Source organism: Papaver somniferum, unplaced genomic scaffold (genome assembly GCF_003573695.1).
Source record: "Papaver somniferum cultivar HN1 unplaced genomic scaffold, ASM357369v1 unplaced-scaffold_139, whole genome shotgun sequence".
Lineage (NCBI taxonomy): Eukaryota > Viridiplantae > Streptophyta > Magnoliopsida > Ranunculales > Papaveraceae > Papaver > Papaver somniferum.
In genome coordinates, this window is record NW_020623156.1 from 3,578,214 (window position 1) to 3,597,538 (window position 19,325).

Genomic DNA, 19,325 nt, shown 5'->3' on the forward strand with positions numbered 1-19,325 from the left:
TGCCGTCTTAATCTATTGTTATGGTTGTTTTGACGTAACGCTTCCTGCAATTCTCTCTCTTCAATTTATTCCCTTCTTCTTTGTCTATTGGTTTCATCTCTCGCACGCGTAATATCCTCATCGCGCTCATATTTATCTCTCATCATTCCTCTTAAGTTTAATATCATATGTGCTTTTATGGCATCATCTTCTTCCCCTTTAAGATTATGATGTATGCGACGAAGAAGTTCACGTGGATGTTGATATCGCTTAGTTCCTCGATCTTGAGCTAAATTGTCATCCTCCTCCAGGTTTTCTTCAATTGTTACCTTGTGTTGCCTTTGACTAGCATCGTCTTGATTAGATCGACTTTGTCTTAATGAACTGTGGCTTGATCTTGACCTTGATCTTGTAATCACTATTACAAACCTTCACATTGGCCACGTTTTTTGGTTTACAGCCCAGCCACGTTTCGGGTTATTTGCATGGCTATTGGTCATCAGTATAACTATAGCCACATTTTGTGTTACCATGTAGCTATAGTGCATCATTTAGTCATGGGTTTAATCCTAAATCCATCAACTGTGGCCATAAGGTATCGTTTGGTCATAATTTTCAGCCTAATCCCATCACATGTAGCCATAGATGCGTATATGACCACATTAACTAATTTTAGGTGTCAAAAGTGTAGGATGGAAATATACACACCTATTAATCTGTGACGGAAAGATGATTTATTTAGCCACATTGGTTTATTTATGTGTCCATAATATCTGGTTAATTAGACACGCATATACTAAGGAATTGACACATTTATCAAACATGACAAAATATTGACATATGGTTACACCATTTTTTTTTTGGGAGGATTGTGATATGGCTACACGAAAAGAAAATTGTGGCCATAGCGTCGGATCCATTAGACACATGAGATTGAATTTTAACTTTTAAAGTACTAGCCATGGTTGTTACCGAGTCTTTTCTAGGCCTAATGCTCCTAGTATGCTTACTTTTCAAGCAACATATGATGGGATAATGTTTATGCTTGTTCAATACAATACATAAACCTCAAGGTATGGTGTACAAAAGGATACATTACAAGTGATTGTGGTTTCCAAGGGAATTGCAATACAGCGGGTGCAGCCGGGTGTTTTTTGAAAATAAAACATATATAATGGAGTTCTATTGTGTTACTTTCTCCTATAATTCCCTAATAAATTATTGATAACCGCGCCAAAATCCAAATTGGGAAACCATATCTTAAACTTTTCATACAAATCTAGTAAGGACTGCAAACAATAGGAGCCATCTGTGAGACCAACCAAACCTGTTTAACTTATCAATTCACAAAAGCTTGTACTTTTTTATCCAATATATTTAATGAAAAAATTTAGATCTACAACCAATACTCTTTATTTACCTCTTTCGAAAAGAAAAAAAACAAAAATATTACATCAAATTGATATTGGATCCATACACTCCAAAACTGCGATTGCAATAGGAATGCATTTCTTTTGCTCTTTATATAACAAGACAAAACAATCCCATAATCAAATTCTTGATATTTTAGATGCAGAGTTCGTGTCCTACAATCTGAGTGTCAAACTTATAGAGGCATCTGATGGCATAAAAATGACTTCGTCAAAGATCATGGACAATGTAGAGTGTTGAATAGGCACAACGAACCTGCAACAGGAAAATAGGTTTCTGAGTTCATCAAAAACAAGGAAGAAAAAACGAGGGCACAACAATTAATACAAGGTGTCAGCCCAACTCAACATAAATTGTGGTCAAGACTTCTTACAAAGAGGACTTTCACAAGATATGAAAAAACCCTATCAAGTATGGTATTCAAAACGGTTTAGGGTTCAAATTGGAACAAGGAAAATGAGATTACAATTCACTAATATTCACACAGGCTACACAATACAAACTCCTCACACAAGCAAGTGAACCGCTCCATGAAATTCACTTAGGAAAAAGCATCAGTCCGCGCCCAAATTCTTTCACCGTAAAATTGAGAACCATAAGACCTTTAGCACCATCATTTTAAATGCTTGTTTTTGTGGTTAATGAACTAGAGTTTCCATCATACATCTACAGGGTTATGAATCTAATTTGGAGTACTTGGAATTCAATTTCACTGTATGCTTTGAGTAATGTTGTGAAGTATATAAAAGATTTCTGAAATACAAGTACAACATGTAGTTATAGTGCATGTGCCGATAAATATATTCAAGCAATAGGAAAAAAACATACCAACTCTCATTCTTTTGGATGTCTATTTATAAGTGACCAGAGTAGCAAGTTGCCGAGTACAATAATAGCAATTTCAATTGAAGTTCCATATGCGACACAGATAGAATGATGTTACTCATTTTACAAAGAATAAAGCACGCAAACATACAGAAAGCATGCTAAGGAACAGGATTAAACATAAGCTCCATTGTTTTCGTTCTATGAATATCATGTCACTAACTGAATAACCACAGATTAAAGGAAATAAAGCGACGTACCAGCGGGAGTGTGTCATTTTGGCTTGCGTATAAGTAAACCCAGGCAATCGATTCGAAAGTAATCATTTCGGAATTCTTTACCCAAGTCTTGTAGATCTACATACAACAAGATATTGTCATTCCCAGAAAAGATTATTGTACTGAATTCCTCATCGTTGCCATCATCATGCGCATCTCTATAATTTTTGGGAGGTGTCATAAAAACAATAGACTTTTTCTTATCTAACTGGTATTTGACATAAAATACCTGCCTAGCTTGTGAGGCTAAAATAAAAGGATCATTTTTGTATCCCAACATAGTAAGGTCAACAATCTTGTAGCCAAGAGCATCTCTTTTGACCCGACGTTTATTATCAACCCAATTGCAATTGGACAGATGAACTTTTCTTTCACAGTAATCTAACTCCCATATCTCTTACAAGACACCATAATAAGAGGCTTTACCATATGTAATGCCATCATCTCTAGATATGTGCATGTCATTTGCTGCGACGCTAACCCCACTATTCTGGTGAATTCTACCATTACGGGATCTTGTGCGGAATAGTGCGGGCCGTGTGATATCCATCTTAATTTCTCTGAGATACTTTCTCTGTCGTCTGCCAACTTTTTTTCAACCTGAAATTCATTATTAGGATGAACCTTGACTTCAAAGGAATATAACACATCAAACAAGACACTTTTTCTATGACCTATTACCTCATTTTTTAACCAAGCGCCAAAAGAGTTAGAGTGCTCTTTCTCTAGCCATGCTCGTTTTTTAGTAGAATAGTTAGTTTCCAAATAGAGCTTGTGTCGGCTGGTATGTACAATAACCAATGTTATTATATTTTGTACCAAAAAAAAGAGAACAGGAAAAAAAACAAATTAATACTTACTCTATGTAAGGCTCAATTTCAGGCGTGTTCTACATTACATAGAAATGTGCTTGTCTCAACTGTTCAGGGGTAACTATACACGGCTCTTCAGCTGATAGCGGTTCTCCCTCCTGAGATGTATTATGCCTATCCAGTGGAATACCAATTGTCTTGATGCTTTTATGGTACTCACAATATGTCTCAATCTTCTCTTCTGCAATATTCTCTTCGGTAATGCATCCAAAAGGTTGATTCTTGTTCCGCACATGCCCCTTGATAACCTTCATACACCTTTCGAAAGGATACATCCATCGAAAGCAAACCAGACCACATAATTTCACTTCCCTGGTAAGATGTACAGTTAAATGAATCATGATGTCGAAGAAGGATGGAAGAAAATACTTTTCTAGTAAGCATAACGTCACACAAAGATCCTCTTGTAATTTATCTAGTTCTTCCACGTTGATTTATTTGGCAGATATTGATCGGAAAAAGAAACAACACCTGATAATAGCATATCTCATAGGTGTAGGCATAATTGACCGAATAGTGACGGGCAAAAATTGTTGCATAAGCATATGATAATCATGTGATTTAAGTCCTATCAGCTTACGCTCTTTTCGGTTCACAAGGGTGAAAAAATTCGAACAATACCCTTATGGAACTCTTAACTCGGATAGTGTCTCCAAGAATATGTCCTTTTCTTCTATGGTTAATGTATAACATGCTACGGGAATTATCGTTCCTTTGTCATCCGTCTTAGGGTGAAACTGCGATTTTAACCCCAAACGCATCAAATCCTTTCTGGCGTTTAATCGATCTTTTGTATTCCCATTGCGCAATAGATCCAACAAGATTTTGTCCCACATTCTTTTCGACATTCATGAAATCATAAAATGTTGAACATAATTATAACGCTAATATCTAAGTAGTCACTGCCATATGTTGAATTTTCTCCAGTAAGAGGTTTCCCTGCCTTCCTCTTCCTCACCTGACCTTTCGACTTCCTTTGATATTTCTTTGATGCGCTTAATCTTCGTTTTTCTGTTGCGCTTAATCTTTTCACCTTTTCCAGGTGTAGCCTGCACGTCTTCCACTGGAGTATTCTTCCCTTTCTTTCCCCATGAATTCTTTATACATTTTACCTCTTCATATATTTCTTCCCCGGTCATTGGTATTGGAGCAGTCTCCCACTCTTGTTTTCCGCCAAATGCCTTCTTCTGTCTTCTGAATGGATGCTCATAGGGTAAAAATATTCTATAACCAACATAAAAAATTTTGTTTGAGTCATGGAGCCTGATACTGTGAGTTTCTTTCCGACACACCACATAACCATGATATCCAGCGTAGCGACAACCACAGAGGGTACCAAGAGCAGGATAATCGTTTATAGTCCACAAAACAACTGCACGTAGAGTAAACATTTCTTGGGCATATGCATCCCATGTTCTCTTTCCCTTCTCAAATAAGAATTGAAAATATTTAACAAGAGGTTCCAAAAGGACATCGATGTTGTTTCCAGGCGCACTGTCTATAAGTAATGACAACACGATGAACTTTCTCTTCATGCACAACGACGGTGGAAGGTTGTAAATCACAACCAAAACTGGCCATACACTGTGATGTTTGGTGTCTTTATTTACATCCACTCCATCAGCCGAAACAGCTAATCGCAGATTTCTTGGATCACCTTTAATTTCTGGGAAATTTTTATCTATCTCTCTCCAAACATGTGAGTCTGCCTGATGACGTAAAACGCCGTCTTTGTTTCTAGTGGTATCGTGCCATATCAAATCTTTTGTTGTGGCCTTCGAATGAAACAACCGCTGAAATCTTGGGATGATGTCTAAGTACCATAATACCTTTGCTGGAACGTTCTCGTAGACTTTACCATCCCTGTCAACTTTCCATCTGGGTGCTTTGCAAGTAGGACACACTTTTTCATACTTGTACTTGTCCCGATAAAGAATGCAGTTATTGATACATGTATGTGTCTTTGTATACCCTGAACCCATTGCTTTCAATATTTTCTTGGCCTGATATGTACTCCTTGCCATTAAATTACCTTCTTTGGGAAGCATGTCCTTTAACAAGGGTAATAGTTCATTAAAAAACATGTCTGATGCACCGTGCTTACTCTTCAACTAGAACAACTTCACAATTGCAGACAATTTTGTGAAGTTGGGACATCCTTCGTATAACGGATTTTCAGCATCTTCAAGTAACTTTTTAAACTTTATAGGGTCATATGCGAACTCTTCTGTAGCCTGCATCATATATATAGTGTCTGGAGCATCAGTGGGAGTTCCCATTCCAAAATCTTCGTCTGGAGCATCAGTGGGAGTTCCCATTCCAAAATCAGCGTGCATACCATTGTTGACGTTAACCGGCCCACTACTAGTTATTGCCTCATCCTTCTCCTCATGCTTATTCCAAATAGTATAGGTTTGATCGATTCCATTTACGAATAAATGATCTTCTACGTCGCTAACTGAGCATGCACGGAAACAATCCTGACATGGACACGGCATAAGAAATTCATCATATGTCTCACCCTTCTCCTTGAGATGGTTGACAGCATACCGCAGAAACGCCGCGACTCCTTCTCTATAGCGTTTCTTCGTTCTATCAGTACTCATCCAGGATTTTTCCATTCTGAAACGCAAAGAGAACCAGTAGATCAATTACATCAGTTGCATTCCAATGAAAGAAAAAACTAATTTAGAAATACAAGCTTAGCAATAACTAATAAATATGTTTCATTTCAAAACAATATTTATCCCCTGACTTGACAATTTAGGCATACAAGTCTTGAAATTACCAATAAATTCAGCACCATTTGAAACATAAAAAATCTATATGGACAAACATGGCAATAACAGATGAAACATGCCATATGTAATTTCCCTCATATAAACCCATAATCATGCCACACAAACCCATAATCACACTTCCAGTATTAACTCAGGAAAATTGGTCTAGTACTTTCAGTATATTGTGCCATTTCAAGTTTTGGAATGACACATACTGAATCTGGAAAACTCAATCTGGCGAAGATGGGAGAAAACTGAATCTGGATGATAATAAGACAAATTCTAAGTGGTACTATTTATAATGCAAAGAGTTCGCGAGAATGAATTGCATCAGCTCTAGGGTCAGTGTGTTTGTTAAACTAGAGTCAACAGTGATCTGTGCAGTCGGCAGTTAGAGTCAACGGTGTCATTTCAAAATAAGTACTCTAAATGATTAACTTAGCAATATCAGATCATAAGTAGTATGTCCCTAGTCCTGCAAGAATAAATCCAAGAAGTTAGTTAAATCTCCATGCTCTAGAACTACAAGGTTAAGAATGGGAGTTGAAAAGAGTGATGCTGATCTTGATGGTTTAAAAGATCCACACACACACACTTAACTATACACTTTTATATTTACGGAGGTATATAAATTATTACAAGATCGTTCAGGACACAGAGACATGAAGATTCAGAGACAAGAACAAAATTTTTCAGGTTGAATTCTGACCTGAAACAACATTTGAGAGTCCAGTGAAAAGTGACCAACTAAAGAGTCGCCTAAAGCAAAAGGCCAAATGCTGATATCTAAGTAAAGCATACAATAAAATGTGTAGGGATGTGGAGTTACTACTACATTCTTTCCTTTCATATCATCCTAATAGGTAATTTTGCTTTTTTCTATGGAGAAAAAAATATGCAGTACTTAACACTGGTGTATAGTACAATAAGTTCATCCTTTTTGAACTTGCAACAACTCAATCTTACTAAAACGGTCTACGGATGTCTTCTTGTCGGCCTATAGTAGTCCACGAAGTTCAATAGTACGATTTCGATGTACCTCCACATCTTCTGCTAATTGGCGCCATCTCCAAGGAATCAATCATACACCGGTGAGCACTCACATCGAGCCTAAGACCACTACGCTCTCTAGCATGTCTGTGGCCGGCGTTATCAAGTTGCTTCTCCAACCGTTTGATTGTAGCTACCAAGACAGGGGCTAATTCAGAAAGTCTAAACCTTATGGTACAAAACTAAAAAAGAGGAACAAAAGCCAAAGCTTCATGTTTCGCCATTTCCACAGCGACACGCAGATGTTGCACTTCTTGCTCGGCGGCCTTGTCCTTCTTCCTTGCCACCCGAGCCTCGGAAAGCATTCCAATACGAATATTGTTACTCTGATAAACAGATGCAATGACAATCAAGTATAAATTTACATGCATAGCCACAAAAGACGAACAACAAACTAGCACGTACCGATAACATAAGCTGTTGCTGTGCAGTCTTGGACAAAGATGTCAATACACGAGCTTGCTCGTCCTCGCTTAACTGAACATACTTATCCGAGCACAATATCTTCATAGCCTCGGAACCACTAGACCAAGGTGTCGCGGTGGAGGTAATCGGTGGATCCAAGGAAGAATCAGGAAAACCACCAGCAAAATTACTCGGTACACCATAGGGACAAACACCCGGTTCCAATACGAGACTACCACTCGTATCCCCACCACTACCCCCGACCACTAGCATCGGGAAGAGCGCCCTTGTCAGCGGTACCACTCGCCTGGGGCAGACTTGCTTCCAGACCAACCATGGTACCCGGATCAACAAAAGCATCCAAAATGCTCTGATCAAGATCACCGAAGTGTGACTCACTAGGATTCAAAATATCATTTTCATTAAACAACGCATCAATATCAAGTTCTAAAGAATGATCAGCAACCTCCCCAGGAGCAGTAGACGGCCCGGCACCGTCAGTAAACCTCCTCCTCTGCCAGCACCACATACATCATATGCTAAGGAAAAAAATAGTGGCAAGGTACACATACACATGTCAAAAGACTAAGAATATATTTCTTACCTTAGCACCCTCACCAGTCCAAGAAGACTGAGACAACCGCCTATGAGAAACTATCCACCTAATCTCCCAAGGCTTATAAGGAGGCAAATGGGCGTGCATCTCTGGGATGCAAGGAAGGATGTTGCCAAGTTCGTCCCAGCCAAAGATATAAGGCCCCACAACCCGAATCGAAGCAACATGCCACTTGGGATCATGTGTCTTACGAAGTGTGCGGTTGGTAGCATCTGGAGGATCCAAATCAGCTATGAGCAAGGGTCCTCGGAGAGGTTTTCGAGACCGAGAAATCCCAACCCCAAAACCATCATAAGTATCGGACTTCTGGCACCAGTAGTTCTCCACAAAACTCTCGGAAGAGTACAACTCCTTCTGTGATGGAACGAACTGATTCGACTCGTGCTCAGTAACCTTGCCCCGACTTCGGCGATTGCATTCCCGAACGATCCGGTAAAAATTACCATTGGGATGATAGATAGCTCGCTAGGGGTCAAACTTACACAGAACCTAATATTGAAAAGGGTCCAAGGGACAGTATAGACGAAGACGAAGACCGATGTCAAGCTGACCCACCGAGACAATGATCTCCTTAGGACCACAAGGGTTCTCTCCTGAAAAAGCTTCTTTGAAAGAACACCATGCTGACCCTCAGGGGTGGCAAAGGAAATCTGAAATCGTTGAAGACGATGCTTCAACCTCACCGATTCTAGGAAGGCTTCATCCGAAATGGACGGAGCACGATCTGAACTCGGGTTCCTCACCAGAGCTTTCCCGGTATTTCTGAAAAATCTGAAGAAAAAAAAAGTCATAATGATTACCAAAACAGTCCCTGGCGTAAATCGACGAGAAAAAACTCACAAACTCAACTAGATGAAGAAATCATCAGTACCCACAAAAACCCAAAAAAGGGAAAGTGAAGCAATGATAAAGACTGACAATGGCGACCTCCGAAGCCAAAAACAGCAATAAATAACTGACAAAGAAAACAAAAGGTAATAAAAAGGGACCATACCGTCTGTTTATACGAGAAGGAGAACCTCTTTCCGACATTATCGATCTCCTTGTAGGAGACAGGAAGTTAAGAAGAAACAGTAAGAGACAAAGGAGAGAGAGAATGAAAAGGCTTTGAATTCTGAAAGAAGATAATAAAGGCGACATTCTAACCTCCCAAAAGATCTTATAAAGAAACCAAAAAATAACCAATCGGCGCCTCAAATCCAGCAGGTAAAAGCACATTAAGATGAAAACGTGGCGAAAAGAAAGGGACGGTTACATATTTCCTTCCCATCATGCCCTTGGCAAGTTGCAAATAAAAGGAGCAAACTGTGTGGGTAAAATACCCGATGTCCACGTGTCAACATCCCAAGGGACACTACAAAACAGGTGGCTTCTAGGGACGGTCAATTTTGTAAAACCGTCCCTAGAGATGGTTATTTTGGATGTCCATGGGCTGACCGTCCCTATTGGTCGTGGGATAATTAATTTAAAGTTATTTTTGGGCCGTCCCCAAAGGAAAGTACGACCAAAAAGTATTAGTGACGGTAGAATAGGGGACGGACAGAAAACCGTCACAAATATCTCTTGGGACGGTTTTTGGGCCTTTTGGGATGCTTTTTAGCCGTCCCAAGAGGCCTTCTATTTTTAGTGGGATGAATACACAAGAGGATGATGAGATAGGAGCATCGAATCATCCTCTCAAAAGGAGATTTTGTCTCAGTCGAGGCACCTGCCACAAATGTCACATGAAAAAAGCGTGTAGATTGCGGTCTTATCCGCTCAGACGGTCAAGTCTAAAAAGGAGAACCGCATTTAATGAAGGATAAGAACGAGAGTTGAACAGGTTCACATCGAGAAGGAGAGACTCGGACGATCTATACTACTACCCAGAGGTGATAGAGCACGAGGTCTCCCCTAGAATGACAGCACGAGAAAGGAAAGAAGCGAGACGACTCAGGGAAGAACCAAGAGGGCCATCACGAGGGAGAGTATAGAGCACGTCCGAAGTAACAAGTACGATGGAGGACAGCTCACCAAGATCGGAAGTATAAGCCACCACGAGTTCATTTCGTCTATAGATACCAGTCTATGTAGAAGGAGATAGACAGAATGTAATGTGCTATGTTAGAGTAGATGGTCTTTCTACAGAGAATTCCTGAGAAAGACTTAGATAGAGATAAAGTGAGGAATCTAGAAGAGATCTGTAACACTTTCAAGGGTAATACCGTATAATCTAATGAGAAAACATCTTCTTGTCCGTGGACGTAGGTCTATAAGGCCGAACCACGTTATATGCTTGTGTCAATCTTTACATACTATGTTCTTTACATCTTGTCTATCTGTTAATCTTACATAGTTTGATAGTTCTTTAGCCTTTAATTTCACTTGGATGTAGTCATCAGAAAAGATGCGGGTACAATTCTTTAAAAAAATGCCTCCCTTTTGTGTCTTTTCTCTTCTCGTCTCAAAGTGCTGATTTAGTAGAAATTAGATCCAGAAACAACAAATCCCAGGCAACTGTTGCAAAAAGTTAAGAATTTTATCATTGCAAATTTTTAAATTCTTCCAGAGTCTAAACTGAAAATGCTCGAAACTGCACGATGGTATTATATATAAGGAAAATCGCTAAATCTGTCTCTCCTAGTACAATCACCTATGTGATACGGCCTCAATGGTTCTCCGTATTCATAGATGAAAGATAGAGGGGGAGTTTCCCACTTCCTACAGCAGAGGCTGTAAGACATCAAATCAAGACCTTACACAAATTTTCAACACAATTCTCCAGTAAGTCATGATTACGTTACTAATATAGTAAAGCTAACACTCACAGAATACTATAACCATTGAAAATCCCTATTAAAATTAACTAAACAATACCAATTAATAGAATATACCCAATAAGTTAGTTAAATCTCCATGCTCTAGAACTAACTTTTCATAGAGTTTCAACAAACACCAGAGAAGAACAAAATAGATGCTCCATTTCAAATTTAACCTTCCAAAGATTTGCTTCGATTCAATAATCTAATACATTCAGTCAACATGATTGATATCACATGTAAACCCAGATTACAAATAAACTATCTAGCTAATGGCTATCACTTAAAAACTGTACATTTGGTCTGCAGACTCAAAGAATAGGGGTACTAATGATGTTGATCTTAGCTGAGTATGTATGTATTACTGGTTGTTCCCAGATGAATAGTTTATGAGCTCTAATACATCGCTACAAAATAATCAACTTTTTAACAAGATTTTGCAGAGAAATCGAATACAAGGTTGTAAATCAAAAAATAAGTAGAAATTTACCTTTCTTCCCAAATTTCTTCAACTTTTCTTTCTTTGATTTTAATCCCTCCAGATAAAATACACATTAACCAACAAATATTGAAGATTCAATAAATCATAAATGGGGCAATGTTTGTAACTGAAGTATAACCTTAATAGAAGTCTTGCATTCATCAGCTATGATAACAAAACTGAAAGAGTTTTTGCTCATGGCTATCACTTCTAACACAGCGCTACAATTTGAATAGAACTTATTGAAATCGAAAACAATAAAGAAACAATATCAAGATGCACCGTCTCTCACTCTAAATAAGAACCCAATTTCATAAGTTATTTAGGTATATAAAAGCATAAAAAGGATATACCTTGCTGTATTTGATCTCTGATATATCTTTTAACATGTCTTAGTTGATTTTAGGGTTACGATTTATAGCTATTCCAAAACAACAAGCGGGAATAATCCCCGCCCAAAAGGATTTTCTTTGATTTCCATCCCACACAAAAATTGTGAGGGTTCAAATCGAAAGGTTTTTTGACTGAGATTATTACCGCTTGATATTCTTCTTCCATTCAATACCATCATCCTACGGCGATGCAGATATATTTCCAAAATCGAAGAACAAAGTTTCAATGAATAACCCTTATTTTATGGCAAAATATCAGATGGAGGAGAAATCTTCTATCTAAGATAGAGAAGAGGATGAAGTGAGATCTAGACTCGATTGTGGAGGAGAAAACTATTTTCACATCGTTTACATCAAAGACCCGCGTCAGTTATTTTTTATTTTTTTTCTTTCTTTTACTTGGGCTTACACGGTAGAAGTAAATTTTGGACTTTTCACCTTGTTACTCATTTTTGTAAAAAAAAAAAAAAAAAAAAAAAAAACTTTGGTCTTTTATTTTCAAAGTGATCCTTGACTAGGATTCATTGACCCTAATAAAAAAATTCAGAGGTTTTTTTGTTAAATACTGGGGTTACACGGTATGTTGCAGCCAATATTGGGGTAATTGTCGATTTTCGCTCATAATTATGAAGAAACTAGAACTTTATAATGCTTCAAAAAAAAACTAGAACTTTATCCTTTCGAATTGAGACGGCATGTGTTAAAATTTAGTTACATGATCAAAAACAGACATTTGATTTGAAAATTTGACCGAGTCGAATCGGGTTGGGGAAAAAAATGAAGAAACAATAACTTTATCCTTTAGAATTCAGGCGATTTGGGTCAAAATTTAGTCACATAAGCAAGACTGGAAACTTCAAGTGAAAAATTTGATCGAGTCCGAACGTTTTTGGGAAAAACTGAAGAAGCAGTAATTTTATTGTTTAGAATTAAGGCGGTTTGGGTCAAAATTTAGTTACACAAGCAAGACTCGACACTTCAAGTGAAAAATTGATCGAGTTGGAATGAGTTCGAGGAAAACTTAAGAAATTGTTACAGACATTTTTTTCAAAATTTGACCGAGTCGGAACGGGTTCGGGAAAAACTGAAGAAACGGTAATTTTATCGTTTTTAGAGTTTAAGTGATTTAGGTAAAATTTAGTTACATAATCAAGACTCGCGACACTTCAACTGGAAAATTGATCGAGTTGGAATGAGTTCGAGGAAAGCTGAACAAACTGAACTTTATCCTTTATAATTCAGAAAACTTGTGTCAAAATTTAGTTATATAATCAAGACTCGAAACTTCAACTAAAAGATTGATCGAGTTGGAACGAGTTCGAGTAAAGCTGAAGAAACTGGAACTTTATCTTTAAAATTTAGGCAATCTGTGTCAAAATTTTGTTACATAATCAAGACTCGAAACTTCAATTGCAAGATTGATCGAGTTGGAACGAGTTCGAGTAAAACTGAAAAAACTGGAACTTCATCCATTCGAATTCAAGCAATCGAGTTAACACGAGTTCGAGCAAAATTGAAGAAATTGTAACTTCATCTTTTAAATTGAGGCGATTTGCGTCAAAATTTAGTTACATAACCAAGACTCAAAACTTGAATTTCAAAATTGATCGAGTTGGAACGAGTTCGAGTAAAACTGAAAAAACTGGAACTTCATCCATTCGAATTCAAGAAATCGAGTTAAAACGAGTTCGAGCAAAATTGAAGAAATTGTAACTCCACCTTTTAGAATTTAGGCAATTTAGATCAAAATTTAGTTACATAATCAAGACTCGACACTTTAGTTACATGGCATATTGAAGTTGATATTGGGGTAATTGTTGAGATTCGCTCATAATTATGAAGAAACTGAAACTTCATCCTTTCTTATTAATACGATCTACGTCAAAATTTAGTTACATGATCAATACTTGAACAATTTCGAACGGGATTGGGCAAAGCTGGAGAAACTGGAACTTCATCATATAAAATTCAAGCGATTTCTGTTAAATTTTAGTTACATAATCAAAATTGGACACTATAATTTAAAATTTGATCAGGTCGAACGAGTTTGAAGAAAAATAAAGAAACCCAAAATTCATCCTTTCGAATTGAGACGATTTGCGTCAAAAATTTAGCTACATAATCATGACTCGACACTTCAATTGAAAATCACTAGATCATAGTCGCTATAACTGAAGATACTCGTTATGGATGGTTTATATCCATGTATTTCCAAATAATTTAATAAAATTGTCCACAATCTTCCAAGAAGATTACTCGACCGTACTTGCTATGGCCAATTATCAACAATTTGGTCCAACTATTCAAAATTTTGCATAAACCGAAAATCACCAGATCATAGTAGCTATGACTTAATATACTCGTTATGGTTTATTTATCCATGCATTTCCATCTACTTTAATCAAATTTCCCACAATCTTCCAAAAAAATTACTCGACCATACTTGCTATGAAGAATTCTCAGCAAAATTGATCCAACTATTCACAATTTTGCATAAATCGAAAATCAATGTATCATAGTCATTATGACTCAATATACTCGTTATGGCTGGTTTATATCGAAGTATTTCCAAATACTTCAATTAAATTGTCCCCAATATTCTCATAAGACTACTCGACCGTACTTGCTATGGCCAACTCTCAACAAATTTGATCCAACTATTCACAATTTTACATAAATCGAACATCACTAGATCATACTCATTATGAATGAATATACTAATTATGTTTGGTTTATCCATTTATTTCCATCCACTTCAATCAAACTATCCATTATTTTGGTCAGCATTACTAGATCATACTCGTCAAGAATGATTATCAACATATTCACTCCAACTGTACAAAATCTTTGTTTGTTCCATAAATCATTGCTGAAATTATCAAATGGGGCTCGATATAACTGATTACGATTATATGTATTCCATTTTTCCTCAATTTTCTCCTAACATTACTGGATCCACACTTATTTTCCTAATTATCCAAATGCAATTTAAATAAAATTTACTTTGTTCCAACAAAATGTCTTGATCAAATTTAATACATCAGATGGTTTAACCCACCAGTCCAGCCCAGTCCATTATGGTTTTAAGGTTTTATTTATGTTATTTACACATACATCGAATAGGATGTCCTTGGTAAATCAAACGGTGGATGATAGTTATCATTAGCCCAACCAATAGTTAATAGACAAGAACCTCTTATCTTACGCTCTGTAACACCTCAAATTTCTTTTTATTTTACAGAGCGGAGAGAACTATAGAGATAACTATAGGGATAAAGTTCTTGGCTGAAAATCAGGGAAAGTTTGAGATTTGTTAGAGAAAAAAGAGAAATCGGGTTCCTAAATTTTGGAAACATTTTTAGCTCTACCGTAGGATCAAAATCAAATGGTGTTTTCTTAGGAGATTTTTTCCGAAAGAAGAAATCGTAGATCAAACTCAATATTTTTTCAGTTCACCCTAAATAATTTTGAACGGGATGAAAATCAAATGCAAAATGTTTTGGGCGGGATTATTCAATCTGTTTGACTATATAAATATCCCTAAGATGATGAGGAATTGCATCCTATTTCAGCTAAATCTTACAAAGGTAGATCTTGTTATTAATTTTTCCTTCGTCTAGAAAGCTTAGTTATTCAGACCCTAATTGATTCAAACCTTAATTTTTGATTCAGACCCAATTGATTCAAAGGTTAAGTTTTGATCCAAACCCTAATTTATAATTTTTGATTCAAAGGTTAATTTTTGACTCAAACAAAACCCTAATTGATTTTAGTTTCCTTGTTTTTCTTTTTTTATTAGTACGAGTAATTGGTACTTCAGATGTTGCTGAGATTTTATTAAAGTCGGTCAATTTTTAGTGTTTAGTTATGCATCTGATTTCTGAACATAAATCAAGGTGTGTAAGAAGAGCAATAAAATTGATAGATTATTTTCATATTTGATTCATTGGCAGCAGGGTTTATGCACCTATTTATGTCTTATTAAGAAAACGACTGGTGTTCTCTTGGGAACTTCTGGATGAATTTATCACCCATTGTTCTGGTGTTTAGTCTAGATACATATATGCATGTTTAAGATTTTCCCGTGTTATGCTTAGGATCTTTATGCATAATTTATTTATTAGAATGAGTATCAATCAATACATGAATTTCCAGAGTATGTATATTTCATGATTGTGCATACACAGAGTGTTCTACACGTAGGTTTCTGTTTGATTTTTTAAGGTATTGTGCATGTTTGAACTGGAGTCTTCCTCGAGTGCTTTCAATGCTTTAGTAAAAACCTCAATGAGCGATCATTTTACTGACTCGGAGGTTGTTAGAAAAACCCTCATGGACGTAAGTCACTTACAATTGAAACGATACAATAGTTTCATATTTTTTGGATAAGTTTGGTTAGGACTCATTACTATTTCTATTAAACCTTTCTTAATTTGTTGTATTTATGAACGTAAATTTTCCATTACTTGTTACAAGTTAGAACTAATTTGTATTTATAGTTTTTTTTTCTTTTGATGTTCTAAGACCACATCCTGCTCTTGCATCTAAGCATACTATTACTTCTATTAACTGTCATGCTAGCAGTATGAAAGGAGAGTTCAAGCTGTGCTTTCCTTTTTCTTTGTTATAGAATAGTTGTAGTTTTTTTTTCCAAAATACTATCATCAGGAGGAGCATTCATCCAAGTTAGTACCGACATAATCGAGACCATTTTAATTGACTGTTATGTTGAATACCAGACCTGTTCATCAACTCAAATGTTATGACATAATATCATGTTTTATAATCAAATCATCATTTTGCTCGATTTTTGGATCAAGTATCTGTTTGATGTTACTGCAAGCGTATACAAGAATGAAATATATGCAACCAATAATATCATCCATTGCTTGTGTCTAGCTTATTAACTTTTGACTTTTGATTGAAAAGAATTTAGACCATCTTTGATTGAATCATATATGTATATGCAGTTTCTGATATGCCTCCACACGATATTTTGAGTCGAGATCCAGAGTATGATGATGATGAGTATGCTGAGAATGAGACTGAAGCCCTGGAGGCTGAATCCTTGCATAATGGTGGAGAGTCAGAGGATGAAGACGAAGATAGTGATGGTGGTGGCACCAGGTCTGATAGTGATAACTCCAGTTCTGATGATGATATCTCCAGTTATGATGATGAATCCACTGAAAGTTCTGAACATCCTGGTAATGTCTGAACTGTTATACTAGCTTTTTTTTTTTTGGACTTAAGTAGAATGAGTATACTCTTACACCATGTTTACTCTTACTTTGGGTTTTTAAGCTACAAAACACACAGGGGCTCCATACAATACTGAGGAGAATAATACTGTTAGAGGTCTAACAAGACTAAAGAAGCTGAAGAAAAAATTTAAAGGCAAGAAAAACGTGATAGAATTTTATAAACTTGGTCGATTTAAGGGATAGTATAAATCTGAAATTACTAATGACATGGGTGTATTGGTACATCGAGACGCCGGTCTCAGGCACTTGAAGTGGAAGGAAGTGAAGTCGGTGCTGAGGGAGAATTTATGGCACGAACTATTGGTATGTATATGCTGATTTATATTCAATTTTAATTATATTTTTGTTCTTAATTTTTGTTGGGTTACCTGCCATTAATATCCGATTCATATTTTGGCAGCGGTTTTATGAAATTGAGGAGACTAGGAGAAAAAATATTATGAAATATTTTGGTGAACATTTGCGCAACTTCAGAAGAAATTTGTATGTAAAGTTTATAGTGCCCAATTTGGGTAAACCTGGTAAACTAAATATTGTTCCTAAACCATATCTTTGTATTGTAAACCAAGAACTATGGGACGAGTTCGTAAGGTGGAGGCTATCTGATAAATGCAAGGTTGTATATCACACGTTTTAGTATTGTTATTGATATTAATTTCATTAATTTAGATAACTTGTATATATTATGAGTGAAATTCTTTAAATCTGTATGCTCAGGAATTGTCCATTAGGAAGTGAAGGCGCGTGAGGGCCACAAATATAACCACAGGACGGGAAGGGAAGGGTATGCAGGGCTATTGGAAAAATTAGTAAGTCCAGTTTCTTATCAATAATTAATATTATTTTCATACGATGATGTTCCGTTAGCTTGTATGCTTAATTAAAGAGTACATCTAATGATATGAAGAGTATGTATCTAATATTTTCCTTATGTATTTGATAATTACTAGATTAAAGAAAAAGAGATTCGTGAAGATGAAAATCCTTCAAAGTATTTACTGTGGAGGAAGGCACATCAAAACAAAAATGGAGAATACGATGACGATGATGTCAGGGAAAAGGCATCGCATCTTGTAACACGACTAAAACTACCTAGCTATTTGTTCTGTGCTCAAGTAAGTGTGCAAATAAGTTTGTTTTAATTGATTAACACTTTTAATCCCCTAAATTTTTTGTGCAGGAGGAGTTTGATAAGCAGCTGGAAGATGGAACTTTGACGAAAAAACCAGGCACTGATTTTGTCATACTTGTGTTTAGGGAAGAACATGGTGGGCGTGTAAGATGTGCAGGCAAGGGAGTGACTCCAACAACATACTGGCACCTTCCACGGAAAGGAGCGTCCAAGGAGCACATTGAACTGCAGAAACAACTGGATGATGAAAGACGCACGAACCAAATGGAGAGAGAGAGGAAGGATGAAGAAATGAAGGAAATGAAGGAAGCAATGAATGAGCAGGAAAAAATGATGAGAATCTTAGTGTCTCAGCTAAAATCTCAAGGGTGTTGAAAAAGAAAAAAACCAAGAGCAAAAAAGCACGGGTATGTTTAACATCATCTAAGTAATTTTGATCAAGTATATATTTCCTAATAAAATTGAAGTATCTAATATGTCAACTGCACTTTACAAAAGTCTCCTATTAGAGAGGAGTCTCTTATGCCTGAGGCCCCTGTTAAAAGCAATTTTTCGACTAAAAGGCGGGATTCTAATACAAATAGAAATTACTTTGAATCTCAACACATATCTCAGTCTACGGCATTGAAAGACAGTTCTGAACTCCACAGGGTATGTTCTTTTTCCAAGTATTTAAATATATATTGGTTTGAGAGTTCCATTTGTTGGTGTTAATGTAACATATTTGTTTGCAGTCTGGAAAACACAAACAAAAGTCTCTTGCATCTGAGCATCTGCCCCTTAATTCTCCGGAAGAGCCTCAATCGAAAGAAAAAACTGAACTTTCAACGGTATGTCCGTTTCACAGGTATTTATGTATATATTGTTTTGAGAGTTGAATCTGTTGATGTCAATATAGCATATATGTTTTGCAGATTTGTGGTAAATACAAACTGGATCATGCTTCACTGAGAACTATCATTGCATTGGGTAGCGTTCTTCCGTCAGTTCCAGGTCAGCTAGTACATGGAGATACACTCAAG